Source organism: Nannospalax galili, unplaced genomic scaffold, assembly GCF_000622305.1.
Source record: "Nannospalax galili isolate Female #2095 unplaced genomic scaffold, S.galili_v1.0 scaffold45, whole genome shotgun sequence".
Classification (NCBI taxonomy): domain Eukaryota; kingdom Metazoa; phylum Chordata; class Mammalia; order Rodentia; family Spalacidae; genus Nannospalax; species Nannospalax galili.
The window spans coordinates 5,979,774-5,989,181 of NW_008355775.1; the positions used below are offsets into that span (position 1 = coordinate 5,979,774).

The window sequence follows — 9,408 nt, forward strand, 5'->3', positions numbered from 1 at the left end:
TAATTTGGAGGGAATTGATCGCTTCAGATCAGCTATTCAGGAGTACCCACAGAAGCCCAATTCAGGTTCCGGTCAGGTACACTCAGGCTTCCTTCACCACATGGAGGCAGGATCCTGGTGTTCTCAGGCAGTTCCCGGCGTTTTCAACCCTATGCCAGAGAGAGGCCAGAGGGAGGCCAGAACTCAGCACTCTCTGATGGTGTGCTGAGATCTGAGTTGCTACACAGATGGAGGGCCGAATCCACCCGCTCAGGCTGTCTGTAGGATCTCAGCCTTCAGAGGACAGTGTGATAAGAACAGAAGGTAGGAACTGGCTAGGCAGTTAGGGTAAAAAGACCCCAAAGAAAAGTAGCCAGTTTCTTGGCTAAAAGTCAAAATGTCCTTGGGACTGTTAGCAACATACTCTGCTCCAAAGGCCAAAAATGTCAAAAGTATTTGGGAGCTATTATCTAATCCTTAAAAGATTTTAGGGTTACCTCTTCAGAGGGGGAACATTAGAGTAGCCAAAAGCAACATAAAAATAAATGAAAGAAGAAAAAAGAAAAGAAAGAAAAAAGTGATGGGGAGATACGGGAGGTGTTGGAGGGGAGGGAGTGGGCATGGATTTGATCGAAACACCTTATATGTATGTATGAAATTCTCAATAAAGTTTTTGTAAAAGTTAAAAAAAAGAGAAAATCACTAAAATAAAAGTTCCGGGGAAATTACACACATGCATACACACACACTATGATGAAATTTCAGACTATCCAGAGAAAAGTTTGTATGACATTCCAGAGGAGGGAATGTTAAAAAGTTGGGAATCGAAACATTTTTGGATTTTCTAATAGTAGAAGCCACAAGTCCCAAATTACTGCTTCAAAGCTTTGAGTAAAATCTTCTCAAGCCACAAGACTGTCCCCACTTATGATCCTATACAAGGGAGAATGAAAACACTTTTAGATATGTAGAGACTTATTTTAAAAAGGTGATGACCAGGCATGGTGGCATATACTGTAATACCAGCACTCAGGAGACTGGGACAAGAAAAATCTCAACTTCAAGGTCAGCCTGGACTACACAGTAGCAAGACTGTTTCAGGGAGAAAAAAGAAAGAAAACCTGAGATGTGGGCAAAGAGCATCTCTGTACAGCAGAAATAAATTAAATTCCCAGCATGATAGTGAAGGGAAGTTAAGTTACTCAAAGTGAGAGCAGAAAGATGGAGGGTCTCAAGAAGATAGTCAAGAAAATACTACTACTACTACTACTACTACTACTACTATTACTACCACTACTAACAACAACAATAATAATAATAACTGGGAAAAAGTCAAGAGGTTGAGGCAGAAGGACTACACATTATCCAATGTATCTGGTCAGTGTTTTTCTGAGATATTTGGTTCTTATAATAACATAACCATTAAATATACTTATTTAAACAAAAGTTGTGATATTTACATATAACATTTACTATATGTTATATAGTATTTGCTATATTTACATATTTATTATGGCACAAATTTGTTGATATGACAAGTTTTATGTGTATGTATTATTGTGTGTGCATATGTCTATGTGTACATATAAAAGATGATTCAGGTTATAAAAAGTGCTAAATTTTCTCTCCTTTTTTGGTCTTTTTGAGACAGGATCTCCCTGTAGTGCCCAGCTGGCCAGGAATTCACCATTGTAGACCAGGCTGGCCTTGAACTCACAGATCCACTTGCCTCTGCCTCCCAAGTTCCAGGATTAAAGGCATGCACAACCACACCCAGCTAAATTTTCTTTTTTGATAAATATAAATCAAAGATTGAGCTACAAAAGTACAAAAGCTTTTTTCTTTTTCTTTTTTTTTGTAAAAAGGAAAATAAAACCTAGCCAATTAAAAGAATTAGAGGATAAGACTAGGAGGGTTGAAAAATCTGGAAGAGCCACAGAACCAAAAAAAAAAAAAGACCTGCGAAAACTACTACATAATTCATATAAATTTTGTTCTCTGTTCTTCAGTTTTACAACTCTCTAGGTTTAAAATCTCCTAGGTTGACCACATACAGCAAGATTCATCAGCCAAAGGTTCCTCACAGGTTGTGAACAGGAGACAAAACCATCATCAGATCCAATTCCAAATTACCTTCCTCTAATTTGGATCTGAGACAAATTATTACCTAGGAAACACATCCATCAACTTTCTTTGGAGGCCTGTATTTCCTGTTCATTGATTTTTTTTTAAGTCAGTCTGTGCTGACCTGTACCCCTTGAACTGCTCTGCTCAGAGGAAGGTGGCAAGCACCATGAACAGCACTGTAGGGAATTCTTTATTTTAAATGAGTACATTCAAAAATCATGGACTGCTTGATCCAAACCAGGCAACCAACTCCTTGTTTGATTGTTTGTCCAGGAGTAAGGTTTGGTTTCCTTTACTCTGCTTCCTTGAACTAACTTCTATTTAAAACAAACAAACAAACAAACAAACAAACAAACAAACTCCTTTTTGAGCCGGGCATGGTGGTACACGCCTGTAATCCCAGCACTTAGGAGCCAGCAGCAGAGGCAAGCGGACTTCTGTGAGTTCAAGGCCAGACTGGTCTACATAGGGAGTTCCAGGCCAGTTGGGGCTATAGGGAGACCCTTTCTCAGAAAGACCAAAAAATAATAATAATTCCTTTTTCATAGGATGTATTAGAAAACAACATTGATTAACTATAATGAATTTTGCTTGATATCTCATTTTGTGGATCTAAGTAAATGAAGAGATTTGTATTCAGAAAAGCCAGAATGAAAAAGTTCCATTTCGTGCCAGGCATTGGTGGTACATACGTGTAATTCTAGCACTTGAGAGGCTAGGACAAGAGAATCAGGAGTTTGAGAGTAGACTAGATGACACAGAAGTTCAAGCCCAGCTTAGGCTATATAGCAAGACCCAAAAAGAACAAAACAAGAATGTTCTATTTCAAAGCTGTGAGTGGTAGGTAGTACATGCCTGAGATCCCAGCACTCAGAAGGCTCAAGCAGGATGATCTCAAGTTTGAGAACAATCTAGGTTCCATAGTGAGACCTATCTCAAAAAAAAGTTCTATTTCAGGTTAATTTAAAGAGGTCAAGAGTTCAAAAGTTGGGTCATTTATACCTATTAGTATGCTGTCTTTTTCCTCTAAACTCAAAGTCCTCTATGTCTGCATTCAGACTTACAGATGGAAAAAAGCTAATAGTCTAGATCTCATTTTATTTCTATCCCATTACATGATCAAACTAAGAAGAAGTCAAAAAGATGTCTGGTACCAGAACTACTTTACAAAGTTAAAAACCCAAATTACTCTAGGTTTAAAAGTTTAGAATGATTTCAAAGCCAAAGTTTACTCTAGGGTACATTCTAGTTCAATGCATCCAAAATTCCAAGGTAAGTACTAATTCTTTTGGAGTCCTTCCACAATAAAATATGTCAGGCTCTCCTAAGTAGGAATTTTTCTTTTTTAATTAAAAATTTTTTGAGAATTTCATACTTGAGTGCTTTATTTAAATCATTTCCAACCCTCCAGTTCTCCCTCTCCTGCTCCAACTCCTCCCACATCCTCCCGACTCCCTCTCAAATTCATGAACTCTTCTTTAATTATTGCTTTACACACACACACACACACACACACACAAACACAGAGACACAAAACCTCTCAGCATAAAGTATGAATTTTGACTCATAAGTCAGACTCTTAACTGGACAGCCTTCAAAATGGAGAAAACCATTCCTAAGAAATTTAACCAACAACATTCAATTCTCCCCCATGTGAGAATTCTGTATGACCATCTACAGACAAGGAAATAAACCAAAACCCATCAATTTCAAGACTTTTTCCTAATATATTTCAGCAATGATTATGACTTAAATGACACTGAAACAATAATCTGTTAGAAAACCCAAGGGAGCCCAGCATGGTACAGGCCTTTAATACTAGCACTCAGGAGGCAGAAGCAGGCAGATCTCTATGAGTTCCAGGGCAGCCAGGACTAGAGTGAGACCCTCTCTCAAAAAAACAAAAAAAAACAAACAAACAAACAAAAAACAAACACACAACAGATCTTTATAATACACACAGTTTGGCAAAATAACATCAAGTGAAGCTATCGCTACACCAGAACTCCATAAAATTTAAATATTTTCTAAGTCTTTCTTTATGAAAAGTCTCTTCACTAGACTATGTAAAAATTATTCCACATTATCTATAGTAGTAGGTATGATAAACTTTATAACAAATAACATTCAGAAATATCCTAGTTTTTTTCTTGCCTTAAAAGTTTTTTTTTTCTTTTTATCTGTATTCAACTGTGAAACAAGAATAATCTAGGTCAAATTTGTATGGTTTTTAAAACCAGGGGGCTGGGGAGATGGCTCAGCAGTTAAGAGTACTGGTTGCTCTTGCAGAGGACCCAGGTTTGATTCTCAGCACCCACATGGCGGCCAACAACCATCCCTAACTCCAGTCCCAGGGAATCTGATGTTCTCTTCTAACCTCCATGAGCACTACATGACATAGGTGCACTTACATACATGCAGGCAATAAACTGATACATATAAAATAAAAATAACATTTTAAAAATAATAATTAACAAATAAAATATTTTTTAAACCAGTATACTGGTTCTTGCCTTGAGGGAAGAACCTTAAAAACTGTTTGATTACATTTAACCCAATAGAAAACAGGCTTATATGTAAATGACCATACACAAGCAAGATAGTAACAGACAACTTTAGAAAGTATTTCTACTGATGCAGTATTTGATCCTGTAATTTACAACCCGGAATTATTGTCCTCAATTTAATCTCTCCTGCAAGTTATAGAACACTCAACCTTACATGACGGTTTCTTCAAGATTCCTTGGAAAGTGGAGTCTACCTAATACAAACAGGAACAGTATTAGGTAAATCACCTTATCTGCACACTTTGTATAAGTATCTTTTGATCCCCTAAACCAGTCTTTTTTTTTTTTCTCCACAATAGAAAAAGTCTAGTCCCTAAATCACTGCTCATCCATCATCAAAACGACCTTCAGGTTTTCAACAGGACATTTTTATTAAGAAATCAAATTCCATCCAGAATTAAAAAAGAAAAATCAAGTAACAAGATTACAAGTAAGTATCTCTCAAATGAGTGGAAAAAAATGGCCTGTCTTGCATGGGGGTCTCTGTATTATAATTTCTGGATCACATACAACTGGGGTTTTCACACCAACAAAGTAATGTTACTATTACTGGCTATTAACCAATACAAATTAAGATCCTAAGGTTAACACATTAAAACTTTGTGGGGCTAGAGGGATGGCTCAGCAGTTAAGAACACTTGCTGTTCTTCCAGAGGACCCAGGTTCGATTCCCAGAACCCACATGGCAGCTAATAACTGTCCCTAAGTTCCAGGGAGTCTGATGCCCTCTTCTGGCCTCTGCAGGCTTTGCACGACACGGGTGCACTTACACACATGCAGGCAATACATTCACACATAAAAACAATAAACTTTTTTTAATTAAAAAAACTTTTGTGGTACTGAACCATACACTACGATAGTATTTACAAAATAGTTTATCCGTCATACAAATACACACCTAATGATTAGTTATGATCTTTCCTCACCAGCACTACACATACATTAAACATGTTAAAAGTTGCCAACCTGGTTTGTTTTTTGCAATTTCTTTTTCTCTTCTATTTATCTACAATATGAATAATTATTTTGAACAAAAATAAGAGGCAAAACAAGAAAGGGAACTTAAACCATACAGAAACTGGGGAAAACATAAGCCCCTCGTGTTATTAACCAGATAGAGGGATTGAGAGCCTATCTACGAAGGCAGAACAGGAAAAGGATATTCAACAATCAGTCGGCCAAACCCAACCTGCTCTTTTCCCATACAATGAATGAAGAACTGAGACGCTTTCACGCCGTTTCATTAAAAGTCTTCCAGATAACTGTCCACCACAAGAGGTGATTAATCTAGACATTCAGCTTAGTCCACGAACCTTCTGAAAACCACGAGTATTAAGACAATCTTACTCTTTTGGCCTAAGACTGAGGACAGGGCGGGGGCGGCATGGTGGGCAGAGTCAGAGAGGAAAAGGCGGCGCTAGGATTCACTAAGTCCAGCAACCCGGGGGGAAGCCCCAAGTCTTGAGATCTCCCGGGCACTGCCAGCCTCTCCCGCGCAAAACGACACAGGAGTTTCCGAAAGTTTCGCGCGTGGCCCGGGAGCGGGGCCTCCACACCTCGCCCCTCGACTCACCCGCGTCCTTGGGGAAGGGCTAGGCAGGGCCCCGCGGCACTGCCCGCCGACACGCTCCCAGGTCCGAGCCGCGGCAGCCCGGCGATCGCCCACAGCTCCCGCCCGAGCCAACCGAGGGAGTGGAGGCCCGTGGGACGCCGAGGCCCAGCTCCAGCTCCGGCTCCAACGGGCGACCTAAGGCCGGGGTGCGGCTCTGGCGGGGTCGAGACCCAAGGAAAGGCAGGGCTGGCGCGGGCGTGTAAGGTTGGGCGCGGCGGCAAAAAAGCGGAAAACCAAAAAGTCGCCGAAAAGGCAGTGTAGAAAGCTCTGTCAGAGACACCCGGAAGATGGGCGTGACCCGGATGGGAATGTGCCCCGGGAGCGGAAGGTCGCACTTCCGGCAACCCCGCCGGAGCGTGCTCTGCGAAAGTGCGCAGGCGCAAGCCTCCCGGCCCTGGGTCAGCGAGATACTTCCTCTGCGAAAACGGCGGCGTGTGCGCGGCTTGCAGAGGCCAGAGCAAGCTGCCCTGGTTCCTTTGGACGTCTTTGGGCCTCTCGGGTCGACGGGGTGCTGACGTCCTCCAAAACCAGCCAACCCCCGCCCCAGCCTTCTTCCCCGGATGGATCAGTATTTTTAGTTGTTTTTCTCCTCCCCAGAACTTAGAACTGCTTGGGGGAAAATGTCTGTGGATCCCTAAAGCCCACTCAGCGCCCTGCCCAGGATAGCTAGCCTTCATTCAACAAGTGCTGCTATTTCTTCTCGACTTTGCTTTAGTATCTTGTGAAACTGTCAAAACTGCTTGATTTAATTTGATGTAAATCTGTAAATACCCCCATATTGTCCTTATAATAACCATAAAAATCTGATCGCTCTCATTCCTGAAATTAGTCATTTGTCTTTTTTTTTGTAATATATATTTGCTCTATTGCTTTTCGGTTTTCTAATTCATTGTTTCTTCCATTATCTTCTCTGATTTTAGTTTCTAAAGTTTCATTTTTTAGTTTCTTAACTAGAAAACAGGTCATTGTTGGGATAGCTCTTAGAGTCATTTGGTAGTATAAGAATGCTAATTTAGCTGATTCCTACCTCTTGGTTTTTTTGGATTTGGGTTTGGGCTTTTGAGACAGGGTCTCCCTGTAGCCCCATCTGGCCTGGAACTGGCCTCGATCACGCAGAGAACCCACTGCCTCTGCCTCCCATGGAGTGCTGAGATTAAAGACATGTACCACCATGACCAGCCTGTCCTACCGATTTTGATGTATTTTTTTCTTTTCCTTCATCCTAAAATACAATTTCCCTGTTGGTATCGTCTTTGACCTGTGGGTGCTTTGTAAGTGTATTATAATGTCTAAAATTATTGAGCAGCTTTCTGAATATCTGTTATGACTTCTAATTTAATACCATAACCAGAGATTATACTTTGTATAAATTGAATCACCTTAAGTATATTCACACTTGTTATGTGGGTCAGAGTATGGCCTATGTTGGTAAATGTTCCCCTTGTGCATTTGAAATATGTGTTCTGCAGTTACTCGGTAGAGTATTCTACAAATGTCAGGTCAAGTCAGTTGGTACTGATCAGATACTCAACATTGTGTCTGATTTCCTCTTTTGCTTATCCTATTAGTTATAGAGAAAAGCATAGTAAGAGACTGGGAATGTAGGTCAGTGGTAAGAGCACTTGCCTAGCATGTATGAAGCCCAGGGTTCACAATCCAGCACTGAAAAAAAAAGTATTGCCCGGCATGGTGGGCCTTTAGTCCTAGCACTTGGGAAGCAGAAGCAGGTGGATCTCTGTGAGTTCAAGGCCAGCCTGGTCTACATAGTGAGTTCCAGGACAGCTGGGCTACAGGGAGACCCTGTCTCAAAAAGACCAAAAAAAAAGCGTTGTGGGTCAGTACCTATTAACAATCCACTTATTATTACCTGTGTTTATCTTCTCTAAACGTTTAGATATTATGGAATGATCCATTGTACAAAGAGATTTTTTTCCTGGTAGCATTCTTTACTCCAAAGTATGCTTTATCCGATCATAATGCAGCCATTCCTGCTTTGTGTTGTGTAGTGATGTTGTACATTTTTAAAGGAAAGGTGTATTTGTGACTTTTCTCCTCATTATGACCAAATACCTGAAAGAGAGAGGAGAGAAAGGTGTGTTTTGACTCAGGTTTCAGAAGTTTCAGGGCATCCTAGCTAGGAAGGCATGGAGACGAGAATTTGTTCACATCTTAGTGCATCTGGAAGCAGAGACTTGTAGGCTAGAACCAGAAGCAGAAGCAGGTGTAACCTCCAAGGCACCCACTTTTAGTGGCTTACTTTCACCAACTGTGCCCTGCATCTCAAAAGTTGCCCGGCCTTCCAATACAGTACCACCAGCTAGGAACCAAAGATTGAAAACATGAGCCTATGGGGCAAACATTTCACATTCAAACTATAACAGAAACATTTGGAAACTGAAGAGTAAACAAAATACTTCCTGCCTTACTCTAACATTTATCTAATGCCTAAACCCTATTAGAGTGGGTTTTCTCCTCCTATGTAAAATGATTAATCACTTAATTTGAAAGGGGCCTATGCAGATTGTTGGCTTCTTGTGTGAGTTTTAGCAGATTGTGCTTCAAGAATTGATTCATCTAGGTTATCAAACTTGTGATTATAGAGTTCATAGTAGTGAAGGGAAGAAGGGGTTGGTGTGATACTAGGGATTGAACCTAGGGCTTTTCACATACTAGATAAGTGCTCTACCACTGAGCTACATCTCTAGCCCTTTGTTTTGGAGATAGGGTTTTGCCATGTAGACATGGCAGGCCTGGTACTATCTAGTACAGGCTGACCTCAAACTATGGCAGTCCTATTGACTCACCCTCCTAAGTGCTAGAATTAGAGGCATGATCCACCACATCCAGCCTGTTTACTATCTTTTACTGTCCATGAGAACTGTAGTGGAATTCCTTCATTTCATTTTAGGCATTAGTAATTTGAGGGTTTTTTTTTTTTTTCTTAGTTACTCTGATTAGAGGTTTATCAGTTTCATTAACACCACTCTAAAGAAACAACTTTGAATTTTGTTACTATTTTTTTATTTATTTTTATTTTATGTGTATGTGTGTATTGCCTGCATGTAGGTAAGTGCACCCATGTCATGCAATGCCCACAGAGGACAGAAGAGGCTATCGGATCCC

At 40.5% G+C, this 9,408-nt stretch overlaps 1 protein-coding gene across 4 annotated transcripts in view; it reads right to left on the reverse strand.

The window, feature by feature from the left end:
- Tent2 (terminal nucleotidyltransferase 2) overlaps positions 1–7,101 on the reverse strand; it is a 59,206-nt gene extending 52,105 nt beyond the window's left edge. For 2 of the 4 annotated variants that reach the window (XM_008853328.3, XM_008853329.3), the window contains exon 1: positions 6,247–7,099. The gene's annotated coding sequence lies outside the window, so the exon portion shown is untranslated. Of the gene's footprint in view, positions 1–6,246 lie in introns of all 4 variants that reach the window. The other 2 variants (XR_003847074.1, XM_017803247.2) reach the window with 2 other exon arrangements.
- Positions 7,102–9,408: the final 2,307 nt, after the last annotated feature.